Here is a 12,537-nt window from a genome sequence, read left to right as displayed (position 1 = left end):
ATTCAATGCAAATTAAGTATGTCTCAACTTGTTATACTTGAAGTCAAGCAAGAAGTCCATAGGCTTGCCAGGGATACAGATCATTAGCTTGATTCCTAAATGACCACGTCTGGTCTAAAGGATAAAACAGGTTCCTTAGTCAAGTACACGCAAGTCTGACTCCAAAGCATGATCAGTTATCTCATTTACATTGTCAACTCTGCCCACTCTGGACAACTGTAATCCCTGATTCAATGAATGTCTCTAGAGACATCTCACCATTTCTGTTTACTTGAGTCCAGGTCCAAATGTGACTGTAAAAAGTAGACTAATGAAAATACTATAATGAGGACCCAAGTATTAGAGAAAAAGGGAAAGGAGAGAGAAGATCCAGTGAAAGAGAGGATACCAAAAAGAAATAGCATTTGAATAAGGAGTTGAATAGTGGCTAGAAGTTCAAAAGTCCAGACGAGAGTCAATAAGAAATCAAAAGAAAGACTGATAAGTAGTGGCTATCTTCTAAAAAGCTGCTATTTACCATAATGAGGATATCAAACTCTTAGAATACATTTTAGGTTGAACATTTCTGATAACACAATTTGGTATTAAATAATTAGAAAGTTTTGCTGTAATACCTCATCTGCATATAATAGCTTTAGCTAAGTTTGTCAGGCACTGCATATAAAATGCCATTTTAGAAGTGTATTAATTTATTTACCAGTTCATTAGTCAACTGAACTCATTTGATAGGGAAGACATGCAAGGATAGGAATGGAGAAGAGGAGAGCAGAGGAGAGTGAAGGAGAAGGAAGAGAATCAGTACAATCTGCAGATGAAAATAAGCTAGAACCCAAGTGGTGAAGAATGGGAACTGGGTGTTACAGTGCTTAATTACCTCAATACAAATGTGTAATGTAGGAAAAATTGTAAAGTGGGGTAAAATAAGGAGGGGAGAAGATTCTCTCCCAAGGAGAACTTGCTGTTAGATGTGAACTACTGTATTTACGAATAAGGAATGGACTCTGGAGACAGCTCTGCCACTTGTTATCTCAGTAGCCTTCAGCTATGTGCCCATTTCTTACTACTCAGCTCCCTCACCAGTAAAATGAGAATTATTTTGGTACTTATCTCATTGGACTCTTAGGAGAATTAATTGAATCAGTATTCCCAAGGCACTTAGAAAAGGGCCTGATATATAAATCAGCAGTACATAACTCTTTATGCCGAACAAATATGTATGCATTTTAAGATAACGAAATGAGCTCAAAACATGACTTCGCAGCATATTAAAAACAGACAATAATATACATCCATTGACTATTCCAAAAGAGGGCCTGGAGAGAGCTTTAGTTCCCACAGATTATCTATCAGATACACTTGGATCAAAAATTTACATTTCTCAGCCTCACACATACTGCTTGGCAAACACTGCTTCATATCCTACCAAGCAAACAAACTGTGTTCCTAAATCCGTATTATATAGAAGTACTAGAGTCCTCAACTCTACCAGCCCTATCTATGTAACTATCTATCTATTTATCTATCATCTATCCAATCTCTAGATAATAATATCTGTATTAAAGCATAAACATTGTAAATTCCATAACCCAACTTCTGTTAACTAAAAAAAGGTTAACTTTGTAAATTTAGCCTCTAGAAGATTAATAAGTGGATTGGTTTATTCGCATTTCATCAAGACGACTCCCTAATAACATTTTAAACAATCCAATATAATTTATTTCTTAATGAGCTGGAGATAGATTGGGTTCAAACTCTAGCTGTTTATTTAAGACTAATGGGACTTGGGCTTAAATGAGTCTTTGCCTAATTTTCCTCATATGTCAAATAAGGATAACAACAGAGTATTTTGTATGTACGTATGTATGTATGTATGTATGTATGTATGTATGTATGTATATATGTATGTTAGGCACTTAAAATATCACCTGGAAAATACTGACCACTATGTAACCATTCGCTATGAGCATTACTGTCTTTATTCTGGATAAAGCACAATGATTATATTCCTTCATTATACTAATGAGAAATCACATTCTATTCTTAAAGGAAGAGCCGAATATATAACAGGTTCCGTAAATCTTCATTTATTTTTAATTCTATTCATAAGCAAAAAATTTTTAAAAGGAAAATATTTTAAAGTATTACATTATACCATTTTTAATAAAATGTCTATCAAAAGTTGAAAACATATTTAATGAGCAGCCTGTTTTAGCATCTATGGTCCTTCTTGTCAATCATTTTTTAAATGATGCAGCAATCACTAACATTCACCATTTTTGGACATGCATATGTAAATTAATGATTTCTCTACACCATCAGATCTGCTACATGGAAATTACCTATGTAAATAGCATATGGCAATTTCTTCCCAATAATTCCTAGATACCCATCCCCTAGTAGTAGTTTAATATGCAAGAGAATAGCATCCTAGTTCCTGAAATAAAACCTTGCATCTTTCTATCATCAGCCATTCACAAGCAGGAAAGCAAGGAGGCACCAAATATTACCCTACCTAACAGTTCTTAATCTCTTCTTAAAAGGTCTGCTGTGTACATAAAAAATATCAAGAAGTCATAATTTGACTGACACATTCCTCATGTAATAATAATCTTCATTTGATAAAATAACAAAATGTTTCTACTTTTTCATTTTTCCTGCAAAGACAAATTTAGGAATAACCAGGGCCAGGATTTTTAAATGGCATAGATTCTCCACTTTTCTTTATTTAAATAGAAAAGAAAAATTTTTGTGAGGGTTACTGATTAAATCAGTTCTTAAAAATACAGTAATAGCTAAAAGCTCATTACTGAGCACTCTCCTTGTTCAGTATAATTTATATAGTGAAAAGGAGGAAATAAGCCATTAAAAGGTCATTCAGTGGATCAAAGTGTAGACCAGGTGAGTTTTTCCACAGCCAATTTGTAGTTAGTTTATTAAAGCATCTATACGCATACAGTAAGATATATAAAGATATGTTTTTATAGAAAAACAGTCACTTCAGTCTATATATTAGAATCTGGCTGTGGTAGGCAGAATAATGATCCCCAAAGATTCCCACATCTAATCCCTAAAAGCTGTGAATATGTTGGAAACACAAAGATTCTTATAAGATCAACCTAAGTGTCCATCGATGGAAAAAATGGATAAAGAAAATGGGGTATATATACAAAATGGAATCTTAATCATAAGAAAAGATTACAATCTTGTCATTTTTGAATAAGGATGAATCTGTAGGACATTAAGTGAAATAAGACAGACACAGAAAGACAAATACCACATGATCTCACTCATCTGTGGGATCTAAAAAAGCTGCAGAAGTACAGAGCAGAAGAGAAGTTACCAGATGCTGGAGAGGGTAGGAAGGAGAGGGAGAAGGGAAGAGATCGATCCACGGGTATAAAATTATAGTTAAGATAGGAGAAATAAATTCTGGTGTTCTATTGCACAACAGGGTGAAGACAGTTAACAATATTGTATTGTAAATTTGAAAAAAAAAAAAACTAGAAGAGAGGATTTTGAATATTCTTATCATAAAGAAATGATAAATGTATGAGGTGACAGACATGCTAAATGCCCTGATTAGATCACTACACATGTATATGGAAACATTACACTCTACTCCATAAGTTTATGCAATTATGTATCAATTAAAACTAAAAATAAATCTTAAAAATACATATCTATCTTAAAATAATAATTAGGTGGGAGTTTCAGAGTAGGAGAAAGATTTGAAAATGCTACCATGTTGGTTTTGGAAAAGAAGGAAGGGGTCGTGAGCTAAGGAATGCAGCCAGCCACTAGAAGCTGGAAAAGGCAAGGAAACTGATTTTCCCCTAGAGGCTGCAGAAAAAAACATAGCCCTACAGACAGACTGATTTTAGCCCTATAAGACTCACTTCAGATTTCTGACTTCTAGAACTTTAGATAACATATTTGAATGGCTTTAATCCACTGAATTTGTGGCTATTCATTACAGCAGCAATAAGAAACTAAGACACTGTTTCTCTAAAAATAATGCAGCTACCATTTTTACACAATTCTTATAATTCAATCCTTGTTTTTTTTTAGAGAGAGTCTCACTCTGTCGCCCAGGCTGGAGGTGCGGTGGCGCCACACGGGCTCACTGCAAGCTCCGCCTCCCGGGTTCACGCCATTCTCCTGCCTCAGCCTCCCGAGTAGCTGGGACTACAGGCGCCCGCCACCACGCCCGCCTAATTTTTTTTGTATTTTTATTAAAGACGGGGTTTCACCGTGTTAGCCAGGATGGCCTCGATCTCCTGACCTCAAGATCCACCTGCCTCGTCCTCCCAAAGTGCTGGGATTACAAGGTATGAGCCACCGCGCCCGGCCCAATTCAATTCTTATGATTCACAATTCTTATAAATCCTATAAAAATAATTCGTATAATTCTTATAAAAATAAGAATTCTTATAATTACAATTATTATAATTACGGACTGTTTCATTATTACACAATTTTTTAAGATTTCCTAAAACTAGTACCAGCACTAACAAAAATGCTTACAACTGATCAAAAGAAGCTCTAACCAAAATGTAACTATTTAACAAAACAGATTAACAATAACACCCAATATTAAAGAGGAAGAAAACTGGCTGGGCGCGGTGGCTCATACCTGTAATCCCAGCACTCTAGGAAGCTGAGGCGGGTGGATCACGAGGTCAGGAGATCGAGACCATCCTGGCTAACACGATGAAACCCAGTCTTTACTAAAAATACAAAAGAAAAAAAATTAGCCGGGCGTGGTGGCAGGCTCCTGTAGTCCCAGCTACTCTGGAGGCTGAGGCAGGAGAATGGCATGAACTCGGGAGGCAGAGCTTGCAGTGAGCCGACAGCCCGCCACTGCACTCCAGCCTGGGCGACAGAGCAAGACTCCGTCTCAAAAAAAAAAAAAAAAAAAAAAAAGGAAGAAAATTTTTCTCAGTTTTACTACGTCACATAAACTTTCATTTCTGAAATATACTCAATGTTAAATACAAAGATGTAAATATACACAACATACCAATAGGTTTTGCTTTTTTCACTTACTAATGACTGTCTAGGATTACCAAACTAGTTTCTTAAAGCATACTTCAAGTATCTATACAATTACTTCATTAAGCTTTTCATATACATATACGCATGTACATACATACACATATACACATATAACATATATAATACTCATACATAACACATATAGATGCATATATATTATACATACAATTCTTAGCAGATTTTCAGTTTAAATTTTACTTCTGAAGCCAAAATAGTGGAAAAGTGATTTAAAATGCATGCTTCAGAGTCTTTCTTCTTGGGTCCGGATCCTTGGATCCTTGGTCTGCCACCTACTAGTTGGGTTAACTTGGACATGTTTTCTATCCTCTCTAAGCTTGGTATAATAATCAGTGAAGTGGGGATAACAATAATGCATTCTTCATTATGGTGTGTAGCTGAGAATGCATATGAAATACTTGCCCAATCATGAGCATAATTTCTATGAATAGAAGTTTTTCTTATACATCATTTAATGCTCTACAACCCTTAGCATAAAATATGGCACATTTTGAACAAATATTAGATGACAATTTAATTTTAGGGTTGAATGTGAATCAGAGTCATTTTATGTAAAATGAAATTGTTTGTGAATCTGTAATTTGAAAGTGAGATTTACTTGCTCCTTAAATCCACACTCTTTAGTGTGTGTAAATAGTGCTTTGTGTGATTAATATCTCTGCTTCCCTTGGACCAAGTTTCACTCAACTATTTAGGAGCATTCTACTGCACCATAATTTACATGAATATCTAAGAGATAGTTTACTAATGAAACACATTGCCATGTCTTATGAATTATGACTGTCTATACTAAATATTGTTTGGATTAATCTTTAGCTCTGTCACCATATATGGTATTCTAGTATGTCAAACGTTCATAAAAATAAATGTTTGTATCCATTTGCCAAAATACGTTTCATGCAGATTAAGTCAGGAAGATTAAAAATACTGTAAGATTTTAATTATTCAAGCGTATTTTAGGTCTGTTCAAACATTTTGAAGCCTCACCTTACAAAATCAACTTCAAAAGTTTTCTATTAATTGCAACATGTTATATTAGATTATAAGCAGTAACACACATGGCCAATTTCAAATGAATTATTCATTTTATTGCACTGGATGAATCTTTGCAATGTCATCCTTGGGATGACTTTTCCTTATAACAGTAGGCATTAACATTAGACACAAGCTTTAAAAAGGCAAAAAAATATGATAATTTCTGTGAAACACAATTCCACTTCTCCATTTGGCTCAGGGACTGAATGTCATAAGATTTTTCATCCTAGTTGATCAAAACGCAACTGGAGAAATAAACCATAACCTTTTATAAACACTGTATGCAATACTGATCTCCTCTTGTAGAAAAAAGTAGTTCGCATTACCCATGTTGATACTTAACTTACTCTGTGCAGTACAGTAATATCAGGGTGGGCAGGTGGTTTGCCACTTTTCACTTACCACAAAATAACATGGAAATATTAATGCCCTTCTGTCCAAAACGTATGTGTTTTATAGCTGTTTTAAAAGTTTCACAAGGTTAAACATGAAATCAGCTATATACATTGTAGTATCTTTGTCATTTTATTTTCTGAATTCTATAAAATTATTGCTATAACTTATATAGATGCATTTTTTAAAAGACAAACATTTAAGGTGACGGCTATCCCAAATACACTGATTTGATCTTTACAAATTATATTAATGTATTAAATTATTGCAGATGCCACCAAAATATGTGTATCTATTATGCATCAATAATAAACAAATAAATAAATGCCTACAAAACAACAATAAACTATGACTAACCACTTCAAATTGTGTAGGCAAATATCTGCTTACATACTCACAACTTCAAACTTTGTTTCCTGTGAATCTTCCGACGGTTTGCCTATGTCATACTGTGCCATTTTATATTGTTGTTAAGAGACATGAATACAGATTGTCAAGTGTGACACTTGTGTTTTTAATCTAGGCTTTCACATTTATTAGTTACATAACCTTTCACTATTTATGCAGTCTGAGACTTAACCTCTTCCTCTGAATTTTGGGATACTGTTAAAGAAGTATGTTGAGAATTTTTGAAATCGAGTTCTTTCTATATAGTATATTCTCAGTAAATGGTATTATTATGGGCATGATTATAAGTTCTCATATCTTTCCAATGACAGTATATGCCATTTGAAGACAAAAACCATTTTTATGGTTCTTTGAATGTTTCCCTCAATGACTAGAAAGTAGCCTGCTATATACATAATGTCTAATAATGATTTGCTCAAAGAACAATCGCAATAAAAAATAAATAGAGAACAATAAGTGCTAAACCATAAGGCACTGAAATATAAGCACAAGCAAAGTTAATCAGCAAAGAATATCTTAGTGGGCTGGTATAGTCAGAGAAGGATCAATGGCAGACAGGGGACCAGGAATGGGAAGTAAAAGCATTTCATAGGTAGCATAAGACTGGATAAATAAAATCACCCAATGTTCTCTGCAGAATACATTTCAGAAGCATATTTTCACCTAATTGAAGTGTTCTTAAAATAAAGTTCGTAAGAAAGTGTTCATAAAATCACTTAACTCTGGAATTTCTTCATGTGTGTTCAACACTTCTTTCTTAAACCATATTTAAACAGATCTTCTTTAGAATACAAACAGAAATGGAGAAGAGATAATACATTTTTACCTAAAATTATATTAACATCAATTGTACCCGCAGCTATCACATTAACACTTAAAAATGATGGTTGGTTTATATATGTATTCTGACCTCATGTCTAGTACCTAGAGGAAATAATTATTTAGTAATATCAATACATTTTCAAATGTTTAAAATTCATCATATAAAATATTTGTATACTCATTAAACGTTTTAATTATTATTTCCATAGTCATAGTGATTTTAGAGTAACTTTACATTTTTGCCAAAAAACCTATTGGGTATTTTTTTCTTCTTAATAAATGAGGGAGTAAATTGCAACTTACTACTGGAAAACTTTCTTACTGTCCTATTATTTAGAGACTGCAGCAACTGCTTAAAAGTTTATCTATAGACAAATTTAAGCTAAAGAGTTTGTTCATGGATCTACTCATTAATTCTGTGGCTCCAGCAAAATAAATGTGTTGTGTCAGGCAAACTGCTAAGTGCTTTATGTATAAATGGCAAACAAGTCATAGTAGTTCCTGTCCTCTTGGTCATCGAATTTTACACTTTAAAGAAATCATTTCACAAATTTATACAGCATAGCCTGGGAGACCAGCCTGGCCAACATGGTGAAAACCCGTCTCTACTAAAAATACAAAAATTGGCTGAGCATGGTGGCACGTGCCTGTAATTCCAGCTACTCAGGAGGCTGAGACACAAAAATCGCTTGAACCTGGGAGGCAGAGGTTACAGTAAACCGACATCATGCCATTGCCCTCCAGCCTGGGCAACAGAGTGAGGCTTCATCTCAAAAACAAAACAAAACAAAACAAAAAAACCCCACAAGTATATAGAGCATAATAAATTATAATAAGTACTCAGAGAGAAAACATGTAATGCTATAGGAGACATAAGAGTGGATTTAAATTTAAATTTAGGGGATGGTGATTATTGAGGTGGCTCTATTTTTAATCGGAATATCGAAAAACCAGGATGAATTAGGCTAAAAAATTGGGAGAGAGGAAGAGAATGTAATGGTTAATTTTATGTGTTAACTTGACTGGGTAATAGGATACTAGATATTTGGTCAAACTTTAGTCTAAGTGCTTCTATGAGGATGCTTTTAGATGAGTTTAACATTTAAATCAACAGACTGATTAAAGCACATGGTCGCTCTAATGTGGGTGGGCCTCATCCAATCAATTGAAGGCCTGAAAAGAACAAAAGGCAGACCCTTGTCCAAATAAAAGGGAATTCCTCCTGCCCGACTGCCTTCAAACTGAGACATCATGTTTTTTCATGCTCTGGGAGTCATGCTTAAACATCTCTTTTTGGGCCCAAAGCATGCCAGCCTTTAGGCTGGAACTACATCCTCAGCTCTCCTGGGACTCCACTTTGCCAACGCAGATCTTGGGACTTATCAGCCACCATAATCATGTGAGCCAATTCCTTATTTTACGTATGCAGCAGGTCCTTGAATAACATTGTTTCTTTCAACATCTTTTCATCATAATTTTGATGAGAAAACGAAATCAATTCCCAGCAGAAGCCACTGCCTATGTGGAGTGTGCAGGCTCTCCATATCTGTATGGGTTTTTTCTGGGTACTCCGGTTTCCTCCCAAATCCCAAAGATATACACATTAGGCAAACTGGCATGCCTAAATTGTCCCAGTACGAGTAAGTATGGGCACATGTGAGTGCACCCTGTGATGGAAAGTCAACCCGTTCAGGGTTGCTTCCCAACTTGCACCCTGGGCTGCTGAGATAGAGTCTGGCCACCTGCAACCTTGAACTGGAATAAGCAGGTTGGAAAAATGCATAAATGAATGAATGAACACAAATTATTGTAAAATAAAAATATGTGAAGCAGATGATAATCATACAAATGCACAAACAAACAATGTGGCATGAACACACTCAGCAAGATCATCATATTTGTTATTGTTTGTTTTGAATTGCATGCTGGTAGGTAGTGACAGTTTTCTTTTTGCAAACTTTTATTCCTTGATTTGCCCCACTGCCACTGTGACTGCTGTCACTCAATGATTTACCAAAAATTGGGTAAATAATTATCTTACTTGGTGTTATTATTTCTTAAAAGTATGTGTAACTAACATTTATTTCAATGTTTAATATTAGAAGTTTTTGGGTCTTTATTTAGAAATTTCGTGATGATTTTGTGACCAAAAATATACCACAGGAACTTAACTGTCATTTATGTTAACTAGCCTATGGTAAAATCTGTTTCATTATATGTCATTTTGCTTAAAGTCACAGTTTTCAAGAACCTGTAGACGACCTTAAGGGAGATTCTGTGTGTGTGTGTGCATGTGTGTGTGGGTACACCCATAAATACCTATACACACATATCCTATTGGTTCTGTTTCTCTGAAGAGCTGTAACACAGGGCAGACATTTTCGGAGCAATGGATAAGCACACACAAAGACTGAGGCAGGAAAGAGCCTAGCGCTTCCGTGGGATGAAATAAAAATCACTGTATCTCCACCACAATGCTTAAAGGGAGAAGCAATTCAAGATGAGGCAGCACAGTGGGCAGGGCCATATCTGGAGTGTGTGAGAATGATAGCAGAGGTTCAAATGTATCTTCAGAGGAATGAGAAACCACTGAATGGCTTTTAAAGCAGAAGAGTGATGTAATCTGCTGGGTTTTTTTAGCCATCACACAGGCTTGATGTATGGATGTATGCAGGGAGTTATATGAAGCATGAGGAAGGGGTACTCACAGGGCAAACGGGAGACTAATGAAGAGAATACTGCGTTCGATGAGACAAAGTAGAAACCTGGAAGGGGTAACGGTGGTGACAGTGGCACATCTGAGATCTATTCTGCAGAACTGCTCCCCAAATAAAGGTGACCATCTGCTTTCAGGGATAGAAACGAAAGGTCAAGGTCAAGCATGACTTTCAGGTGAATGATATGTGGACCTGGGTGACTGAATGAGAAGGGGTAGGAAGAGGAGAAAGAGTTGGTTAGACCAAGAGTCCAGCTTTTGACAAATTAATGTTGATGCCTTTGAGCACTCTAAGTAATAATGTGAAAGAGGCAGTTACACATACGCATCTGGAACTCAGAACAAGGACCTGATATGAAGTGTAAGTTTAAAAGTCGGCAAACAGGGGTGGTATTTAAACTGCCTAAGGCAAGAGGGTGCATGGTGAGAAAAGCAAGAGGGACAAGGACAGAAATAGAAGGATCTTGATTACTCGTGATTGAGGAGAACAGGAAGAACTAGCAAAGGTTATACAGAAGCATTAGTTATCAAATATATTTATCTGCTAGAAAGTATTATTACTTTCTTTTGCTATAAAGTACTATCAGAACATCTGAAATTATTTTGGAATAAAGAAGGTTATTTACACAAAATTTATATACAGCCCATATTCCTCTCATCTATTATTCCTGAGAACAAAGTTTTATATAGACATCATAAATTATTAACAGAGAAACCTGAACTTCTACTATACATACATAACAGCAATAAAAGTATCAGAAACATACGAATGTTCTTAAATCTTATATAAATGAGACTAATTCCAATGATGGCAAAACTACAAAGTCAGTTTCCTTTATCTGAAAATACTAATTTGTTCAAGTTATAATAGTTATATGTGTTGAAATAGAATTAAACTTTGATTCACAAGTAACAAGCTTATAAAGATGATATGAAAATTTCATTAAAGTTTCAGGATTATATAATTATTTGCTGAATTAAAACAAGTACTGTAAAACATCAGCAAACCAGGCAAGTGGATATTGCATAAAAAATTAGTACCTTATAACTCTTCATTAATTTTTAAAATTGCAAAGATCATTTCAATGCTGCTCCCCTCCCCCCAGGCACATACAAATATTTATCCAGCAACTGATAATTAATAGTGGAAAGAAAACATATCACTTTTAATTTTTTCAAAAAAGTAAAAATGAGTAAGAACTATAACTCAGAGTCAGAAATCAGGATTTCAAAATCCCTAACGAACTGACCAGTGTGGCCCAGATTCTTACTACACCACAGGGAAGTAATTGAAAATCTGAGCCAGATTCAGGTTGAAGCACTGTCTGACAAACTATCTTCTCTCCATTTTTATCCTGCTAACTTCCAAAAACCAATTTATGGAGCCACTGGTGGATATGAGTGCTATCCCAGTAGAACCCAAATATCCCATAAGAATCTTAGATGGACAAGAAATAATTCTCACCATAAGAAGATGTAAAATTGCCACAGTTAAGGTCTTTTAAAATAGAAAAATCAATTTTCTATGGAACACAAAAAACTCAGGAAATACAAACAACACAATAGCAATGATTTTTCCAGGAGAATAGATTTCATTCATCCAGGGAATACTGTGGAAGCAACAGTTCTTTGCTGAGATTTGCTGAGATCTATGACTGAGATTGCTCTTGAGCTTTATGTAATTGTCTTCTCTAGGTGAACCGGGATAATATACCAGAGGAAGGTATGTGAAATGTCGCGGGTGCTTAAAGAGTTGGGGGAAGTAATAATTACAAGGACTACAAAGTTAGATGGTTATCTCTGGAGGCTACCCACGCGTTTGAGAAAGCCAATGGAAAATGGAAAGATGACACTGATGTATTACTGTGGTAAGCAGTAATAAACCAGTAACAAACCAAACCTCACCAAAAAAAGTCCACATCCTAATTCCTGGAAACTGTGAATATGTTAGACTGCATGACAACGTGGAATTAAGATTGTAGATGTAGTTAAAGTCACTAATCAGCTAACTTTAAAACAGAGAGGCCATCCTGAATTATCAGGGTGAGTCCAATGTACTCAAGGGTCTCAGAAAGTGCAAGACACCGGAA

The 12,537-nt window shown here is 35.2% G+C and overlaps 1 protein-coding gene across 2 annotated transcripts in view; it reads right to left on the bottom strand.

Moving 5' to 3' along the window:
- Nucleotides 1-12,537, bottom strand: part of MDGA2 (MAM domain containing glycosylphosphatidylinositol anchor 2) — an 837,606-nt gene that overhangs the window by 803,193 nt on the left and 21,876 nt on the right. The gene's annotated exons all lie outside the window — the stretch shown is intronic.

The sequence above is a fragment of the Symphalangus syndactylus genome, chromosome 9 (genome assembly GCF_028878055.3).
Source record: "Symphalangus syndactylus isolate Jambi chromosome 9, NHGRI_mSymSyn1-v2.1_pri, whole genome shotgun sequence".
Taxonomy (NCBI): domain Eukaryota; kingdom Metazoa; phylum Chordata; class Mammalia; order Primates; family Hylobatidae; genus Symphalangus; species Symphalangus syndactylus.
Note: the sequence above shows the minus strand (reverse complement) of the source record. Positions and strands in the feature narration are given on the sequence as shown.